This window comes from Cololabis saira, chromosome 13 (genome assembly GCF_033807715.1).
Source record: "Cololabis saira isolate AMF1-May2022 chromosome 13, fColSai1.1, whole genome shotgun sequence".
Taxonomy (NCBI): Eukaryota; Metazoa; Chordata; class Actinopteri; order Beloniformes; family Belonidae; genus Cololabis; species Cololabis saira.
In genome coordinates, this window is record NC_084599.1 from 9,033,517 (window position 1) to 9,054,364 (window position 20,848).

The window sequence follows — 20,848 nt, forward strand, 5'->3', positions numbered from 1 at the left end:
TACATAATAAAGACTTGCTAGTTGGCCACGATGTCGCGATCCTCTTTCATGGATCAGCTGTTTCATCCTCTTTCATGGATCACATTTGCCTTGTTGAACATTCAGTGTAGCGACTGAATAATTCAGATTTTATTTTAATAAAACTTTTGCATTCATGGTTTTTCAGTGACTTTGTCATACTTGTAGTTGAGCCCAGACTCTCTTCTTCACTTCTGCTGGTAAACTCTAAAGGTTTGTCAACCCTTACCGTTTGTGGACTGATGTTTTGTTTAGAATCTCTCAAGTTCAAAGTTCTATATTTCCTAAATATTGCACCTCTGATGAAGTATTATTCCATGGATTTCAATGTGTACTTGGATAGGAGAGTTTCTCAAATCATTTAATCCTTAATTTTGACCTTTTTATGTCACAGATATTTCATTACTCTCTCACAAACTGGTCATTTCAAAAAGAAAAAACATGGAAAGGTATAGTATGTCGACTTAATACGACTTAACAGCAATAATCTTTAACATGTTCATAGTTGTGGCAATCCCACACATTGGAGTGATTGTGTGCCAGAAGTGGCCTTTTCTCTGTGGCCCTATCATTTAGGATCAGATCTTATTTACTGAATAATTTTCACTCAGACAGAGGCTTGAAGCTAATGGGACACTTCATGAAGTGACTGATACTCTTGCTTGGCATGCAGTGACAGATGCCGCCTCAAAAGGCCGTCAAATTACTGAGGCATGTTGGCAAAACACAGAACTATTAATGACGTGCCAAAACATTGAAACAGCAAAACATAAATCAAATCAGCGCGGTGAAGGAAGGGAGAATCTGAGTTTTCCTTCTAAATACCAGCAACATGTAGTGAAACCAGCCAAATAACATGACATTTTGGTTTAAGAGGGCAGGAGATCTCATCAACTTTCTAGAAAGTGGTTATTGCATGAAATATTAAAATATCGATAAAAACTGGGTGCTACTTTTTTTTTTTCTGTTGTCTTGGAATTTTTAATTTGTTTTTTAACCAAATTTTCTGCTCTTGACTTTGATTTGAGGTGTGTTGGGCAGATTAGAGCGCTGTCACGGTTGGTAAAATGGGAAGTTTCAGGGTATGAATTCTGGATAGGATTTCAGGTCTTGTTGCCAGTTTTTGGAAAAGCCAGTGTCTAATTAACTGGCAGAAGGACTGATTTTCATTTTTCCACAACATCACATGGAACATATTTCAAAATTTTATAGCATCTGTTTCGACTGTGATGTGAGCAGCAGAATTTTTACCCCATCACTCTTTGAAAGAGTTATGTTAACAGAGCTGCAGTTATCAGTCTCCTGTGCATATTTCACATGGCTCATTGGCAGGATTAATTGCCAGCGAGTCCCCTGTGGTCCAGGAATGCAATTACCCACTGACCCAAATCATTCTCTTGGACTGTAGTCACTGTGTCTCCTCTGGCAGAGTACACGCGGGACAAAGTCTTCACATAACCTCACACCCCAGGACAGCCATACGTCAAAACTAAGATTTTATGTTTCTGTGATGAGCTGTGTGTGTGTGTGTGTGTGTGTGTGTGTGTGTGTGTAAAACAGAGGTGTTACAGGTTTTTTTTATGTTGCCCTTGAAGTAATTTTATTGTTTGCATTGTGAAGGGATTAAGGAAATGTATCAACTTACCCCCTGATTTAACTAGTCATCAGGAAGTCCATTATTTTGACGTGTCTGCTTTTCAGGAAAAGATATTTCAGACAATATCTTTTGCAAATGGAGTGCCCTCCACCCCCCTTATGTTTTTTTTTTTTTGAGCAAAGGAATCTCTGGAAAACAGAAGGTCATCAGTTGAAGCTGTGATTGCTTTGATAGTGCATTTATTTTTGAGGGAAGTTTTGGCTGTGATATAATTGTGATGGGGGAGGGGTAAAAAAATGTTAGGCTTGTGAAAACATGTTAACAGCACTTATTATACATCTCAACCTCCTAATTATTTAAAATTCAAAACTATCCAAAAGCCTTTGCAAGTTTTAATGCCACACCTGAAAGTTAAGTTGCTTTTTTAGAACACTATGCAAGATTTACTCTTATTTGATCTTATTTCTCTTTCTAGCTTCTTTTATTATTACTGTCTCATGCCTGTTTAAATGAACTGCGGTTAATTTGCTCAAATCCCATTTATTTTGATGGGTGTGAATGCACAACTGAACATAAATGCTGGTCAAAAAAGTAGACTGTGATCCACTTTCAAACGTATCTGTTGGTCGGCTTTAAGTGAAATAAATGAAGGAGCAGACTAAAAGACGGGATTGTGGGAAACGGAAACACAAGTTGACTTTGGCAATAGATGAGTGAGATCTCTTGTTCTTTGTCTTGCTTGGTCTTCCCTTTAAGTAGTTGTGGATGCAGTGCCCCCACAGCCAAGGAGGAAAATACATTATTTAAAATGTTCGGTTCTTCAGACAAAGTCCAGTGTGAAAGCAAATCCGGATCAGATGAATGCTACAACCCCATTGGAGTCCCTAATAATACTGAGTCTACTGGAGCATTAGTTGTGAAAATGGCCTTATAGCCATGGTTGACATTTGGTGTCGATGAGTGACACGGTACCGTGAAGCAATATGCCGTTTCGGTGAGAGATGGCTGAGATGGGGTGCAATGTGACTTTAGGTCGTTTTTGCTGAAACAAGGGACAGGGGTCCACGAGAGCTGCACAAATCTTCCAAAAACGAATCAAATATTCCTTCAAATTAAATTGCAAATAACGTTCAATGTGAAAATACTCCATAATGTTGCTTTAAGTTTTGAGAGGATTTGTGTGGATCTCGTGTGTGTGTGTGTGTGTGTGTTGAATAACTTTTGAGTTTTGAGTTTAGACATCAGCATGCTTGAAGGCTTGAATCAAGGCAAGCGGACTTCATTTTCTTTTGTTCTTGAAGATTTTTCACCCTCCATCCAGAGGGCATCCTCTGAGGCCTCTGACAGTTGCGATGACCTGGATGACAGAGTCTACACAAGTGAATCAGCGCAGAAATAACTTGGAATGAAAACATGCTCAAACATGAAGTCTATTCTGGAAGTAGAATAACTGATGCTGCATCTTGAATGACATCCGACAAATGGCAGAGCATGTTGAAGAAAACAGACCAATCATTGATACTAACATCACCGCGCAACCCAGGCCCACTGTTTTAGCCACCTCCACCCTAACAAAAGTGCAACCATGTGCTTCCGGGAGGAAATCAGTTTACCAAGGAGCCGTGCAGACGCGCGTCGCTTTGCAGACAAGCAGACACTTTGATCATTAGAAGGCATTAACGCAGTCTAGCTTTTGTTACAGCACAGACCGGATCCACAAAAACTACCTCATTACCTTTTTTACGCAAGTTCTTTAAGATGTGGCCTTTTGGCTCTTAATAAAAAACCCAAACGAATAGAACAAACTGCATTTATTATGTTAAATAAACGCCATGCAGCATGCACACGTGAGTCCTTCGGCCAATCACAATCAAGACAAGGGCATTGCTTCGTTCTCATTACATGGTGAAGTAAAGCCAAGTTTTCTTTAACCAGACTTCAGGGGATACCAGCATTAGTTTTGAGTTTTCTTCAACAGTATAATATGCTTTCTAACTTGACTTTAAATAGCTAAGTAAGAAGTTGCTGAACAGTTTAGTAACATCTTACTTGCGCATGTTTCGTTCCATCAAAGATTTGTTATTGTGAAGATGCTCTCCGATACAGGATTCAGGGGAATGATATTTTCATTAAAACTGGATGTGTTGCCCAAAAAGCAACACGGGTTTGCAGGCATGTTTTCTGGTCTTGTAATAGGGTTTTATTTTCCTGACTCTTGACACGCCTTTAACCACTGGGACCGCAAGTGATATTTGCATTTGTCTGATTGTCAGTCATTTTGATCAGAATTCTTTATGTTGTTTGGTCCTTTTAATATGAATCCGTTGCACAGACTGATTAACTTATGCTCAATTCCAAGCTGGATACATAATGATAATATACCATGGCTTAACTAGATGGTTACCATTTATGCACAGTGCTGATGCGAGCACTCATGCATAGAGTTTAAAACATTGCAAATGCAAGTATAATAGAAGAGGTGGAGGGGAATTCTACATGCCGTCGGCCTTTTATGTCATAAAGAGAAAAGCTTCTTTGTCCACAGTTGCATGTGCATGCACTGTTTTCATGTCAGATATAATATATAATAAGTTAAAGGTTATGGCCTGGGTCTTAGTGGGTTGTTCCAGATTCCGTTTTGTTAATAGATTATCTAATTATGTGTATTGTTGCGTGCATTGTGGATCAAGTCACCCTGTGCAGCCACCCTCAGCTTAGACTTATAGCCTTTGCACTAAATATGGCTCTGTTGTTATCTGAGCTCCCTGCTTGCTTTTTAGGTTGAAGGCTTGTGGTTCTAAGCTGATTGTAAGAGGAACTTTGCAGGTCTGAGGTCACTTGTGTTAAATTCAGACAGATTTAGTACATTAGAAGCATTCCTTAATCTCTAAATCCATTGACTGGCACAACTTTCAGTTGTTGTAGAAGGATCTCACAAGGAAGAAACATTCAAACCAAAAACCCTTTTTTTGCCACCTGTGAAGAAATGCACTTGTTGGAGTTGGCCTATTTAGTTTTGGCTGCTTATCCTGCTGATTACTGGAGGTTGTAGAAATTGTCCTTTGGTTATTTTTTGTTTGTGTCAGTTCCAGCAAGACAGAATATAGGGAGTAGAGCTGAAGAAGGTTCAGGACTGTAAGTGCTGAGTTCACCTGCACAACGGGGATTGTGAAAAAGAGGTGGTTTACAAGACGGCGGCGAGACCGAATAAATGGCTTGGAGATGGTGACGCTAACCGAGAGACAGCAAGCAGAGCTGGAGGTGGCAGAGTTGAATTTGATGAGACTTTCCTGGGGATGGACAAGGATGGATAACATTAACTATGAGTACATCAGAAAAACAGCCAATGGTAAACATCTTCAAGATAAAGTAAGAGGGGCTATAATCTAGACGTTTGGACAGTGATAGGAAGATGCTGGAGATGGAGCTGCCACGAAGGAGTAAAAGGGGAAAACCAAAGAGATGTATGGATTAGGTGAAAAAGGATATGCAATTAGTTGGTGAGACACGGGAAGATGCAGGTGATCCGCTATGGCGACCCCTAAAGGGAAAAGCTGATTAAAGAAGAATTAGTGACAGTGACACTGTTGTGCAACAACTAGCAGTGTAACTTTAGTGTAAACATTGGCATATGTTGTCAGTAATAACTGATCGTCAATCTGGAACAAATGTGACGTAATTTCATTATTTTATTTTACAAAGAATTATCTCTGGACTAGGAAAGCATTGCCACTGTTGACCTTTGTTTTGTCTCCTTTTTATCATTCCTTCTCTTGAACTCCTGCACTTTAAAACAAAAATGTACCTTACCCATGCTTACCCATCTTGTAGCTTGAATAGGGTCACACTTGACAACATGATAGCGACTTGGTCACCCAACTGGTCTCCTGCTTTTGCCAACAAGACATATCGGAGAAATAAAGCATAACCATGTGCAGAAAACAAGCTATTTATTAAAAATATAAGCAATATGATATCATTTGTTGAGATGATGAACGAAAAAGAAAAGATGGTGAACACGAGTAAAGGCTGAGCAGAGTGGCAAAACCTGAGGGAGGGTTTACATGAAGGAAGAAAACATGCTATATGTCTTTACTGTGATCTGCATTAAACGTTGCGATCAGCATTAGGTGTTGCTGTGCCCCGGGAACATACAAAAACACAAAAACACTATAGGCAAACAAAACAAACCTGTGTCAGAGATGCTGAAAAGACTAGACCACTACACCAGGCAATGCACTGGCTGGGTAGGGAGGTGAGGGAAACTCAGTGGAGGCAACCTGTGGGCACGTGTGGAAAAGTCCTCTGTCCGCATCAGTCTTAAACTGAAGAGAATAAATGTGATAAGGAACCATGTCACCTTTTAGTCCGGTGAAAGACTCATTGATCAGTCGATGTCGTGACTTGAACTGTAAGTTTGCAGCAGATACAAAAATCATGATAGTCATAATCCGTATTATTTAGGATCTGACTGGAGAAGTTATGTGCTCCTTCGGGTTTGTTTACAGATAGTTGTGGTTGCTTAGATAAATAAATATACTTTAACTGTTGTAATTATATTTTTTAAGCTTTTCATTTGCATTAGTGACTGATAGCTGAACTTAGTATTCTAAAGAGATATTTCTTGCTAAAATGTTTTGTGTTATCAAACACTCAAATTAAATTTGACTAGGACTCTTTGAGGCCTATACGGCCAGCGGAGCTCTGCCTCTCTGCAGCTTTTCTGCTGAGACTGGTCAGAGAGCTCCAGCAGTTACACAGTTAATCATGCTGTACACTAACTGACAGTTTTAGCTCAGTAATACCGTTAATTATCTCTGAATGCACAGGAAAAATGTGAGTCTGCAGAAATGCAGGCAGATACAGTTGACGTTGAAACAGGAAGTGGGATTATAAACTGTTGTGACAGCTGGGATTGTAATTTTAGTGTTGTCACTTTGTAACTGGGTCCTTGGAAAGAAGACAAAACAAATGTATTATTTTACCAAAATGGCCTATATGCTGAATGGGGTTTGTTATAAAAATCACAAGATTGATGTGAAAAGTTTCTGCCATAAAAAAATGTATATAAAAAAAACAGAAAAATAAAATTACACCAATTATTGGATAGTCACCTGAGTGCTTTCCATGTGTTGGCTCGTCCTGGTTAAGTTGTCATGAAAGGGCAGAAGGTCAGGTATGCAGGAGACGAGCCCTTTTTTCCCCCTGGTTTATGGCGTTTCCTACATTTGTGTCTCCCTGAGGCGGATTCCTTTAAACCCTCTGGCATTGAACTGTGCCCATGCAGTTCAGAAAAGGGTAACCTGCTCTAATTTAATCCCAACATGTCTTTCCCTTTGTTGCAGTGCTGCAAAGAGGTGGCTATAAATATCGGGAAGAGCCCAGGAAAAAGCCAAAGGTAATCTACGGGGATATACATTTTTCATTGGTTTGGTTTGCCTTTTAAGACCCAATCAAACGGGTCGTTGTGGGAGCACTTAGAAAGCATGTGTCCGCAGAGGAAATGGACTGAGTACTGGCAGATCTCTATGACAGGAATATTTGTTTGGACCTCAGGACTTATCCAATATCACATTTGGTCGACATTAGTTACAGCCAAATCCAGAGTGCAGTGTGCAGAGAAAAGACCGTTCGATTTTAGTCTTGTTCAGTTCAAGCCATTAAAACCTGGAGAAAAAATAGACCTTTTCACGACTTAAATTACATTTCTTTGACAGATGTGGCTCTTTAGAATTGTCTTAATGGTCTAATATTCTTGGATGATCAATTGTGTTTGATAGCAAATTACTCTATCTGAACATTAAAAGGCTTTGATAATTTGAGTACTTAGCTCATTGTCCGTTTCCCTTGGCCTACAAGACTAAAAAGACTTCATCCTAAGTTATCATAATGGAAATGGCATTGAATGAAATTGCCTCCTTTTATTTGACCATTAAAAAAAAAACGCATGAACATTTAAATGGATGTCCATGTTTTGACTGTGGCAGTCAGGGCTCTATAGGGGAAATGTTGTAAGAATTGGCGCTATGCTGTAAGTGACTTTGGGACATCTAAATTAATAGCACGGATATAATTTTTATTGGCTTTGGCTTCTTCTGGCATCTTAATAATTTAGTAGGACAGTCAAAGTGTTGCTAGAGGTTTAAACAGTAAAAAGCTTCAATAGAAGCCTGCAGAGTGACTTGAGCCAGTTGCAGTTTTAGGATACCGTATGCAGAGATGCAAGCATTTGTTCTGAAAACAACAGCAGCCCTTGTACTGCAGTTTTCCTGGATTTTTCACCAATCTCCATCACTGACTGCGTTTCCATGCAGTCAATAACCCTTTTAAAACCCGAATATTGACAATAAACCCGCATTTGCAAGGCCATGTAAAAACCCATAACCCCTTTGAATAACCTGAATATGACCCCTGGGTTACTCCTTTTTAAAACCCGAATATTCGGTTATGTAAACGCCAAACGGGATATCTCGATCAAATGGAACATGAATTTGTTTTCTGCGCATGTTCTGTTCACAAGGAATCTTGGTCTTTTGAGTCCAGGACGTACTTCTAAACATGGAGAAACGGACTTTCACACTTTTGGAGTGAGGAGGAAACTAATCATTTTATAAATGTAATGAAGGATATGAACATTTCTGCATTTGTAGACGGTAGAAAGTACCGGGATAGCGAGATTTAAAAGAAGGTGAGAGAAAAGTTGCGCGAAGCAGCATTTGTTTTGAATTTGGATACAGGAAGAAGAAGTGGAAATGACGGTAATTGCGTCATGATGTTCACGCGTCGCTGGTTTGATCCAGATATCCCAAATGATTAATTACCATGTAAATGGAATATTCCGAATGTTTCAGTAACCGGAATATTAGCAATAACCCGAATTTTGACTGCATGTAAACATAGTCACTGTCAGAGGCCTTAGCAGTGGATGGAACACTAAAAATAGGGTTTATGTTCAAACCATACACCGTAAATACAATGAACGCGGCATCGGTCACCTGATCAAGAAATTTTTTTCTGAAGATCGGTTTTGAAGCCTTCTTTTCCCCGTACTGCGCCATTTTGCCCAGGAAGCTGATGGAAACAAGGCCGCCACATGTCAATCAAAGTTTGCTGTTGCTACAAGCACCTTCAGCCAATCTCCACCAAGCTGGAAAACTGCCGGCAGATGTTAGCAGCATAAAATCCTGCTGCAGATGATATTTTGGTGGTGGAATCAAAATTTAGAACTGCGTTTTAGCCAGGGCCGGGTTAACAAACTGCTGATTATTTTGATTAGCTTCATACGAGCCGATGACTGATGAATAAGTGATAATGGCTAGCCATTGGCTTAGCGAACTGTCAATCAATCATATTAGAAATGTTTGTATTGCTTCTATAAATTCCCCTGGCCTAGTACAAAAACATTCACCCCCTTCAGGGGTTATCATGGATGTGAGACCAAAACAATGTTTTGAACTAGTCTGGAAATATATTTATTTCTGTTCTAAAATTGGACATTTTAACATGAGCCAATGGAGATCGACTTGCTTTTGCAGTCAGCCTTTAGTCGCGGAACTGCAAGGAAGCTTAGTTTCGTATCGGCCTCAACCCAGAACTTAAATGGTTGGTGTTTGGTTAAAATACTCAGCGTCTAATAACTAAAGGATAATATTGTATGTGGATAAATAAAATTAGCAATTTGTTACAAAATGTTGAGGCATTTTTTAACTTCAAAGATTCACTGGGAAACTTCAGGTTTTTAGACTTGGTAACAAAGTAGTTTAGTGATCATTTCTGTACTGTGATGAAACATTTCAGCAAATTTGATGTTAATTTAAAACATTTTGATGATGGCGTTTTTCTTTCTTTGTTTGACTTGACTCAAATATTTATAATGGATGTAATGAATATTTTTTGCACAAGTTTCTTGTTTTCTGTATAGGAAAAAAACCCACAGATTTGACCAGATATGCCTAAAACTGATACTGTATGTTTAAGTATATTATAGTTTTTGGAAATCTGGATGTGGGAATATGAGGTCTTTGCTGTAGGAGAAAAGTTTGGATCAATTCAAATCAATTATGCTTGAGGGCTTGGGTTGATGAAAACTGTTTGAATTATCTAACGCTACAGGTCGTAAATAAAGGTCTGAATATAACTTCCAAAGTCCAAAGTGATGGTACGTGAGTTCCCCAAGTAAACAGTAGATCTCTGTGACCCTGCAAGATCCGATGGAACAGTTGTTGTGGTTACATAGCAGAGCTGATGGTGGTAGTGTGGGGACAGTGCTTATGCTGGTTGGCCACTTTTTACTGCTTTACAATACAAAAAAAACCCAAAACAAATATAAGAGTGAATCATACTGAGGTTTTCTGACTGTTGGAACTGAAGTTCCACCCTGAAAATATTAGGGACACCAACACAAGATTTAGGAGAATTATTTGACTAACTTTTACACTTTTTTTTATTTTTTTCCTCCTGAGCAATAAAATGTGTCTGGATTTCCTGAAAGATTTCCCTTTTTTTTGACAGCATGATTGTACGTATTGAATTTGTCACTTCAGTTTCTTTTGCAGACTGATAAGTTGGTTCCTGAATTACAAATGTTTGTGCGTGATTGGCTGCGGTTGAATCATTTGCTGTATCTGTCACAGATTAGCAGACACATTATGGTGCTTAATGTTTTAAGCTTGACATGAAGTTGGCAAATAACTAATGTCAACCAGCCTAAATGGTACATGAAAAATAAGCCATTATTTTCTTTGGACAAGTTTTAACATGGCAGCTGTCTAAAGTATGAGGCTTGATTCCACGCCCCATCCGAGTTACTGCTGGCGAAGCACTGATCCAGGCCGGGGACTTTACCCAGTACAGGGAAACGCGACGGGTACACCCTGGGCAGGCTGCTAGGTAATGGCAGCATGCCCACTCCTGTCAATGAATGTTAGCCGCGGCTACGGCTCCTTCAGTCCATCTGCAACAAGCTGATTGCAAATATTTACAGCAGAACATCCAATTTCAAATGACGTTTTGATGGTGAAATAGAGAGGACTGCTGCGTTTAAGGAAAGCCAGGTACCATTTAGTAAAAACTGTTGATTACTCCACTCATCTTCTTGGCGTGACAATGACGGGTGAGGAAGTGATAGCAATGGCTAGGCTAACTGCCAATCAAAAGGCTTAGCCCCACATTATAAATCATTTTCACATTTATTCATCTGAATTGGTAATGAGTCTTATCGGATGTGAAATCTAGGTAAGGAGATCAAAACCATTTTTTTTTAACCTGGCTGTAAACACGTTTATGGGCAATACAAAGTTGGACATTTTAACATGGGAGTTAGAAGAGGTCATATATATATATATATATATATATATATATATATATATATATATTAAACACACTGCTGGAGGTCAGATCAGAGAAGATCCTGCAACACTGACGAGAAGCTACAGCTCACTCTGGCCACAGTTATTGTTCCTAGACAAGTTATGAAGGTTTATAGCCTACTGTTTCTATTTTGTCTCTGGATTACAATTACTTTTCTAGTTTTTTTTTTCAGACAAATATGAAAATTGTCTGAAAAAAGGAACTAGAAAAGTATTTTTACCACTAATTTTGCAATAGCAATCAAAGTCAAAAGTCAAAGTCAAAGTAGCTTTATTGTCAATACTGTATGTCAAGACATACAGAGATCGAGAGGGACGTTTCTCACCTCCCACGGTGAACATATAAACATATAAACATAAAAAGTGCGCAGGCACAGCAGATGGACAGACATTCTTAAAAAGTTTAAAGATAAAAAGATAAAATAAATACAACACGACACAACATGTACTATTTCTAGAATGAGTGCAAATGGCAATTATTTAAACAAACAGTAAACGGTGGGGGGGGGGGGGGGGATTTCAGTTCAGTTCCCTGTCAGTTCGGGGGATCTGGCTGGGGGGAATGAGGGGAGATAATTTAGCTCCCTGACTGCCTGGTGTGTGAAATCAAAACAATAATATATATTAAATAATAAAATCATGATTTAAATAAACAAAGCAAAACAAAAAACCTTGTGTAGTTGCAGTAGTGTGGAATTCCAGTTCTCAAGGACTGCTGTCCTGCATGTTTTGGGTGTTTTTTCTGCTTCAACACTTGATACAAATGACTGTCATTAGCAGACTTGTACAGACCTTCATGTCAAGCTGATGATAATTCATTCATTTAAATCAGGATGGCTGAAGCATATAAACATCTAAACATGCATTACAGTGGCCCGTGGACACTGGAGAGACAGCTGTGGTTTGTAAGTGTAAAGTGTGTATAAAGAAAAGGATCAACTAAACTGAGAAATTGGAATCAGCCAAGAAAATTCTCCAGTTAATATGTAACCCAAAATAATGTTGATATATGGCTAGTTCTGCTCTGAGAGGTTGACTGCAGGTGCACTCCAGATAATCAAGGACATTATAGAATATCAACGAAATATGGTAGTGCTAATTTTTGGTTCTTCCTGAGTGCGTATGGAAAAATGACGTCGTTAGGATGTCGGGCTCACATTTGCTTTCCTTTCTCTCTTAAATGTCACAAGAGTGCATGCTTACACCAAATTCCTCTTTCTGTGATGTTTCTTATTTTCATGATCCAAAAAAGGGATACATTTTTTCAAGTTGTAGTGGTTGTAATTGTGAAATTTTGGCATTTTGTCTGTATGCAATATACAACCTATATTCATTGTTTTTGCAACCGTTAATTGCTTTTTCACTTCCTCGTTGGCTACATTTTTGGTGACATTTGCTAAAACCATACATTTTTGCAAAGTGATTAGAAATGTTGTACTTGTATTGCACCTTTTTCGATGCCCTGCCCAGGGAGGCATATGAGAGGGCAACAGACCAAATTGCCAGTGTTTTGATTAGAGGACAGATGACTCTTTGATCCTCAATGAACAGTTTAAAAGACAGAGTGAAGCGACAGAGCAGCAGCAGGAATTTGGGAACCACCACAGCTTTGTTCCCACTTTGTTTCGCTGGTGAAAACACGCTTGTTTTACATGACACACAGTCATTTACAATCCTTTCTGATGATTCATAACGTAGAAACGCATTTTTCTTTTTCTTTTTTTTCTTATGAATGACAATGACAAAAGAAAAGCCTGATTCAGAGCAAAGGGAAGGAAAGATGAGTCTTAAAGTGTCAATACCACTCCAATCTGACATTTACCGTACTTTGGATTTCACACATGACGTTCAAAAATACCTGTCCTCTTAAAGATGCTCAGGAAGTGTCAAAGTAAAAAAAAAAACCAAGAAAAACGTGCACTGCATCTCCTCCAACACGAGTGCAGATTTCCTGCTTCAGGGTGCAAACAACTGCACCTGCAGTAGAAGGCAAATCTGAAAATCAACACCAGACGCTCCAAATAACTAATTCAAATGTGATTCTGAAATCATTCGTAAATGTGAAGTATTTCAGGATGCAATTTCATCTTATTGCCATCGACACACCATGACCCACAAAACATACATCACAAACTCGTATTAGTATGTCGTCTAATCCTTAGCATCATGACGAGGGTTAATTGATGGATAATATCAGATGTAAAACTTTAATCTCAAGCATTTTCATATTTATAGTGATGATGATAAGGAAGTAATCAAGATATTGTCAAATTGGTGATGTTATCCCAAACTGCTCATAATTAATTTGGAGACCAGAAATTATGGCACACAGTTAGTGTTATATATGTATGTGTGTGTGTGTGTGTGTGTGTGTGTGTGTGTATGTGTATGTGTGTGTATGTGTGTGTGTGTGTATATATATATATATTAGGGCTGGGCGATATGGACCAAAAGTCATATCTCGATATTTTCTAGCTAAATGGCGATACTCGATATATATCTATATTTTTTCTGTGCCTTAATTGGGGTTTCCCCCAAAGCATTATAGCATAGCATCTCTGTTAGCTTCATTTTTATCTGAGGCAAACCCTTAAAAAAACAGTCAGTTTTAATACAAAGCCTCGTGCCAAATGTCACACAGGTACATTTATTAACAGAGGACTGCACAATATCAAAATGTATAAAACAAATGAAATAAAAATAAACTGCCTGCATATATAGAATAAAAATGCTTCTTGAATAAAATAAAACAAATATCCCTTTCCTGCATAACAATTAAATTAAAATACACTGTGCAATTAATATAATGTAGACAGTAACAGGCAGACTTTTCCACTGAGGTTGACAGTTGTGCAAATAACAAAACATTTGTGCAAATCTCAAATAAAACATTCAAGTCAATTTGTCACAAAATAAGCTATATCAAAATATATAAAAAAATTTTTTTTCGATATAAACGATATTGTCTCGTACCATATCGCGTTTGAAAATATATCGATATATATTAAAATCTCGATATATCGCCCAGCCCTAATATATATATATATATATATATATATATATATATATATATATATATATGTGTGTGTGTGTGTTTGTGTGTGTAAAGTATAAACAAACTTAGCCAGAAAAGTAAGTACATTTGTCTTTTTTCCCCCGCAATAATCGTATCCCGTTTGAAAGCCTGTTTATTTCTCTTTTTAAAAGGTAACATATTTGTAAGAAACATGCTTTAGTGGGATGAACAGCAGAGGTCGCATCCAAGAATAAGTTGCCAAATCTCTTGACCATGCAACAACTTATTTTGCCATTGACCCTTGTTTGGTCGATTGGATGATTAAAGTTTGTCAATTTAAGAATTTCTCCATTTACCAAACAGCAGCCCCAGTACGGTGAGGAAGAACCAAACACAGCCAGAACAGGCTGGTCTCACACTGCTGTGGGAGGGCATCTCATTCTTCTCTCAGCATTTGTCACAAGTCAGCCATGGTTGTGTCGGCCACTCTGGCACCAACAGCACGCCCAAGCTCATCCCACAATCATTCAGTGGGGTTGAGGTCGGGACTGCTGGCAGGTCTCCATCCTCTCCTCTCCCAGATTCTGGAGGTCTCTGATAAACCCGCTCCGTGGGGGCCGGCGTTGTCATCTCGGAGGATAGAGTTCGAGCCCCGCCTGTAGAGATATGGGGTTGCCACTGGTTGCAGAATGTCATCTTGATATCTCTTTGCACTGAGATGCCTCCAATGATGATGAGCCTCATTTTTCTGGAGAGGGAGATGCCGCCCCCCACCATCACACGGCTCCCACCAAAATATGTTACTCTATCGGTGCAGCGTTCAGCAAAGCCTTCTCCGCAGCTTCTCCACACTTTGACCCCCACGGCCCGACTACCATAGACAGGATCCTGACTCATCACTGACCATAACGTTCTCCACATGTTCAGGTTCCAGTGGATGTGTGCAGACACCAGTGCAAGAGTCAATAGCAACAACAAAATAAGTTGTTTGGCATTGGTAGAGAAGAGCAGTGGCAACATTTAAAAGGGAAATAAACTTTTATTACCAAAAAGCATTGTTTCAACAAAGAAATAATCTACCAAACACAAATGTACTTACTTTTTGTGCTACGTTTACATATTCAATGACTATAATTGATTTATTTACCAATTTCAGTAGAAGAATAGTTTATTAATTCACAAAGGTAAATTAAATAAAACCGGTAGTGTCAAATATCTAACATAATCTAACATTCAACACACATTTGGACACGTTTTGGGCAGGAATATTGGTCAAATTTCAGACTGGAGATCAGAGGGCAGAATCAAAGTGCTACATTATACTAAAAAGTACCAAGACAGAACTAATGAACTTAATTTACCCAGAAATACATATGTGGTCTGCCCAGTATTGGATTACTGTGTCAGGTCACATGCTGTGCTTGGCAAAAATAGTATGTCTGAAATTAGCATATGCTACCAAAACAATAGTTGTTGCCTAATATTAAGACGGCGTGAAGAAACTGAAGCAAAGTTGAGAAAAGACCTAGTTGTCAGTGGTATGTCCTCAAAACATTGCTCTATACTTGGGGGGGGAAGAAAAAAGAGTGGCGGAGGCAGGGATAACAATCCCAAACCGGCGCCCACCGGTAATTATGATCAGAGTACAAAGACATTTCTGTCATTCCAAAGGGAGAAGGGTAGTGTAGGTGTATTAATTCGTATTCCTTCCTGCTTCCGTGTAAGTTTACATTTAGAAAAATGGCCCCCCCTCCCTCAAAAGAGAAGAAAAAACAACAACTGTCACTTTGAGTGACGCCAATGGTATGTAGCATCTGTGTTCCCACTACTGCTCCCGATAGTATATGCCACTGTGTGGCAATGTGGGAAACTGACACTGTCAATTTATCAGAACAAAAGCTTTCCTCAGCAAAAGGAATACACATCTATGGGCCCTGGAGACAAAAATCCTGCCACCCCCATCCTTACCTGCATCTAAACAGAATGTAGGACATTCACAACACCAAAAATAGAAGTTTCACTCACAATTATCATTTTTGAATTCATCCCCTGCAGTCAAAAGTTAGTTTCACTTTAGGCATTAGTGCAGCACTTTTAATTCTAACTTTCTTTAAGTAAACAAGTGAATGGAAGATGAGGAAGATGATTTCTAACAGTTGCAGCAAACCCAGATTGGACTGATTCATTAAAGTGATGTAATGTTACCTGTTTCACTTCATGAGATGTTTGTTGTGCTTCTCTTCAGGTGTGTGATCCTGTGGTCCTGACCATCACCGCTTTAAAAACCTTGGTAAGTACTTGGCCTGATTTTATTTAGTTTTTCTTCCTCTCCTTCGCTCAGCTCTACCATGTTTTTTGATATTCCCTGATCATAGTGTTTTCTTCTCCTCTCCCCTTTCACTCAACCACACGGAGAAAACAAAAACATCAACATAACAATCGGTAAAGGTTTTAATATTGCTGTAAAGTTGTCATACGCATGTGCGTTTGTAATGTGTTTTACTCTTTATTTATAAAGAGAGAGCATTTCAAGCTCATTGGTAGGGACATTAAATATAAGGGCTGTCCAAGTAACGCTTTTCAGGGGACTGCTGCACAGACAAACATTGTTGAGCAGAATATTTGCTTTTCTTTCAGTTCAGTTTCTGTTAATTTCTCAACTAAAGGTAAACAGTTATTATTTTGACTTGAAATACCTCTCTCTCTTTCTCTTTCTTTTTTTAAATGATTTTGTCACAACTTGAAAACACTTGAAAGGCATTTAGTACCAATATAATTTCCATATCATCTTTGGCGAGGTATACCAGTATATGTGCATTTGCCTCTTTGCTTCTTATGTAATAACTCTAAGAAATTGTGTTTTTGTGGATTTACATGGGATGATATATTATGTATTAATCTTATAGTTTTAGAAAAGTCCCCCTTTGTGTTTTATTGGAATTGTAAAATTTAGAAAGATAATTGCAGCTTTGATTCACGGTGGCTAGATGCAATTAAAATCGCTCTGCTTTCTTATTGCATTTGCACCGTAAAAAGCTGGTGAAAGGGAAGAAATTTGCCTCAATCTTGTTCAGTATGTAGTCCCGTGATGCATTCTTAATATAGTCAGTTAGCCTCCGTTATGAGAAAAACAGATTATACGATTTAGACAGAAATTGTGTGTGTGGGGGGGGGCAACAGTTTTTCTTACTAAAATAAAACTGTGTCCAGTATTTTCCCACGATTCATTCCTAGTTTCATCTCAGAACTGTTTTTATTGTGCCGTTTGCTTCCACCCTACAAATTGTGTTTTTGATTTGGTGTTCGATTTGGCTTTTAACCCATTTGAGTGTCATTATAGACGTGCAAGATTGTGTAATGATTGCTTTGATCGGTGAAATTAATTACACACACGCACGCACGCACGCACGCACGCACGCACGCACGCACGCACGCACGCACGCACGCACGCACGCACGCACGCACGCACGCACGCACGCACGCACGCTCGCACACACACACACACACACACACACACACACACACACACACACACACACACACACACACACACACACACACACACACACACACTACCATTCAAAAGTTTAGACACACTTTCCCATGGAAATGAATGGAACATTTGACTGTTAGTGTTTATATTTGGATCAATGTGACAGATTATCTAACAGCATGAATCTAATCTTTTCAAGTTGCACAAACTCTTTAATACATTTTCTTGATATTGCTTAACATAATACCAAAGTTAATGATTAAATAGCACAAACAACAGTTTTGTTGTCCTTCATCAGGTCTCATTTCAAGTTTCTTGTTTCTTCAGGAGCTAAAAAATGTAGTGTTTTTCCAGAGTTGTCAGGTTTAGTCTTTTCTTTGAATGCATTTGCCATAGAAAGTTAAGTATTTATGTGGTGCATTTGTTAAGCTCACAGCATTTTTTTTTCTTTCTCTTGATTGGCACGTTTTAGTGGGAGTTGTTTCTGATAAGCTGCTTCCTTGACAGTCAGACCAGACTCATGTTTACATACGCTGATAACACTAATAGACCTCACTGTAATCAGTTGAAAAGTGCAATTCATTAACTTTTTATTCTAATGGAAACACAAAAATGTAATTTCTTTTCTTGTTTTGTTTGTTTTAGGAGCTAACTTAAATCTGTAAGTGATTAAATTCTTACATCAAGTCACATGTTTCACAGCAAATGGAGCATAATGCATATCAAACACATATTCAGATCAGCGTAAACTAAGCTGGGGACATGTCTGTGTTTAGCAAAGCATAGCCTGTTTTTGAATGCTAAATTTCATATATTTTTGAAACAGATGGCCAGGTGCTCATATGGGAACCTGAGCTCTTCTTCACTTCATCTATAAATGCAGAACAGGCGGTCCATTTAAGCTTCGTTCCCTTCTGCAGGCTCATTTACTCACTTTTGTTATTCTCATTATTATAATAATACTATAATAGTAGTAATAATAGTAACAATACTTATGATAATAATTATAATAATATAAATTCTTTTAGATTTCAAAGAAAAATATGAAAAAAAAAAACTTAGCAAAAGTGATGTTCTTAAACAGCATCTTTTTTTCCCATAGTAACAACTCAACATTGTTTTTGGAATGAAACGAAGTGTAATCATTGTTATAATGAAAATTCACATCAATGTCTCTGTATGATCATGTTTTATGGATCAAAGACACGTTTACTTTAATTTCAGTCAGAACAATGGTTAAATGTTTCTGCTGTATTTTCAAATTAAGCAGCAAAACATTGACTGTTTTTTTTTGTGGTTTTAAAACTTTTTATTTAAATTATATACTATTGATATATTTTAGACATCTTTTCAATGATTTTACTCCTTGACTTGTAGTTGTTTTTTTTAATTATACATGGCCTGTTTTATAATCATAACATATCAGAATAAAAAGCGAATATTTGGGTGCAGAGGAACTGTTAACATGCAATATTAACGTCTTTGTATACCATCACAGACAAATTCTGTATTTATTTTCACAAGAAGCTTTTTAGAGTTTAGAGGGCAAAATTAAATCATTTCACAGAATCTTTTTCCGTATTGTTTTGAAAATGGTGTCACAAGGTATCATACATTTCTGGGTGCGTGGAAAGCGACAGGAATTCAGCTGCTTTCTAAGTTCAAAGACACAAAACGGACACTTGTGTTGAGCGTAGTTTTATTCATCTGTCAGCATGAAGACAGCAGAGTAGGACCGAAGGAGACCAGCTCACATGACTGGGCCAAAGTTTTGGTGTAATCTTTGTTCTCAAATTGTTTGTCTGGAAGCTGACTTTATCTATTTGGGTTAGATTCTTAAACACACGTCAGACCGACGGCTGACTTGCGAGGCTGGCTGTCAGCTGAATTTGAGGAACGGTTTAGCTTCAGAGGAGAACTTAAAGTGCTTAACTCTTTGTTTGGTTTGACGGGCGCTGCAGCCAGAGGGTTTCCTTGACTCATCTCAGAGTGCAGGGACTTTAAGTATAAGTGGATAAATCCTTCAATTTTTTCTCGGGTCCAACAGAGAAATTAAATTATGGGTTCCTCAGTATGAAATTTGGTGGTCTTCCCTCACATTCAATAGCCATGCATTTCAGTCTGACCAAATATGCAAAGTAATTACAGGATCTCAGCGAAAACTCAGACTAACAACTGCTGCATTTTCCTCACAGCTTCTCCAGCGTGTTAATCTCACTTCACTATCACCACATTCATTGTTAAAAGAGCTTTCCTAGAATAGCTGAAATCAAAATCCAGGTGGAATCTTATTGGGCGTAACATTTTTTTACCATGCCAAATGTTTTCTTTGCTGTTGCTGAAACTCTCACAAAGCAGTCAAAAACATGTTTTTGAATCGTCGGTGTGTCAAGCTTGAAAGACGGGGCATTGCATCCACCCACTTTACTGTATAAAAAGATTATTTACTGGTCCGCTGTCCAACAAGAGGCTGGCGCACAAGTGCATTATGGGACAATACCAAAGCGTATGACTCAATGTTGTCTACCAAACCCCAGTGGCTCAAACGGACACCTTTTTTTAATTCATTAAATAGATCCACTCTCTCTCATCTGTGAACTTCTGCTCCAAATCTGGGTAATGTCATCATTCATCATCAAGACACTTTTTTTTCCTCCCTCCAGCTTTGCGTGCGTGCGTCCGTAAGCACACACACACACACACACACACACACACACACACACACACACACACACACACACACACACACACACACACACACACACACACACACACACACACACCGTAGAGTTTGGACGCACCTTCTCAATCAAAAAAATGGGGATGTGTGTCCCAACCTTTTATCTGTACTGTATAAGTGTGTGTGTGTGTGTGTGTGTGTGTGTGTGGTGTGTTTCTGCTACTACTTTTATACCAGTAGCAAGAGAATCATCGAGTTGTCTTAAATAATTCTCGTTGAATCTTGAAGAGGAATAAGATCAAATTTAACAGTCCAGCTTACAAACAATTACAAAATATCACGCTAAGTGATTTAATTTATTAAAGTTGTATTACATTTCTGTCAACATGTCTCAATAGAAGCTAGACTGTACTACCTTCAGCATTAAGATCTTTAGGAACAAAATAAAAGCTCTGTACTCAAAATTCAGTCTGTGTTTTCTCACCACCCACGTTGTTTCCATATTTTATAGCTTCTTGATTAGTGCTGACAAAAACAAGTCATCTTAGATCTTGTAATGTTTTCTAAATGGAGACTTTTTGTTTTTCTTTTGCCCCTCTGTAATCAGGATCAGTAGTTAGTAACTTGGTTCACTTTATCTGAGACGGGGCCGTTCATATTTAAACTGAATACACAA

At 38.4% G+C, this 20,848-nt stretch overlaps 1 protein-coding gene across 4 annotated transcripts in view; it reads left to right on the top strand.

The window, feature by feature from the left end:
• Positions 1 to 20,848, top strand: part of lpp (LIM domain containing preferred translocation partner in lipoma) — a 180,452-nt gene that overhangs the window by 21,560 nt on the left and 138,044 nt on the right. For 2 of the 4 annotated variants that reach the window (XM_061737593.1, XM_061737595.1), the window contains 2 exons: positions 6,961 to 7,013; positions 16,245 to 16,289. The gene's annotated coding sequence lies outside the window, so the exon portion shown is untranslated. The remainder of the gene's footprint in view (positions 1 to 6,960; positions 7,014 to 16,244; positions 16,290 to 20,848) is intronic. The other 2 variants (XM_061737594.1, XM_061737596.1) reach the window with 1 other exon arrangement.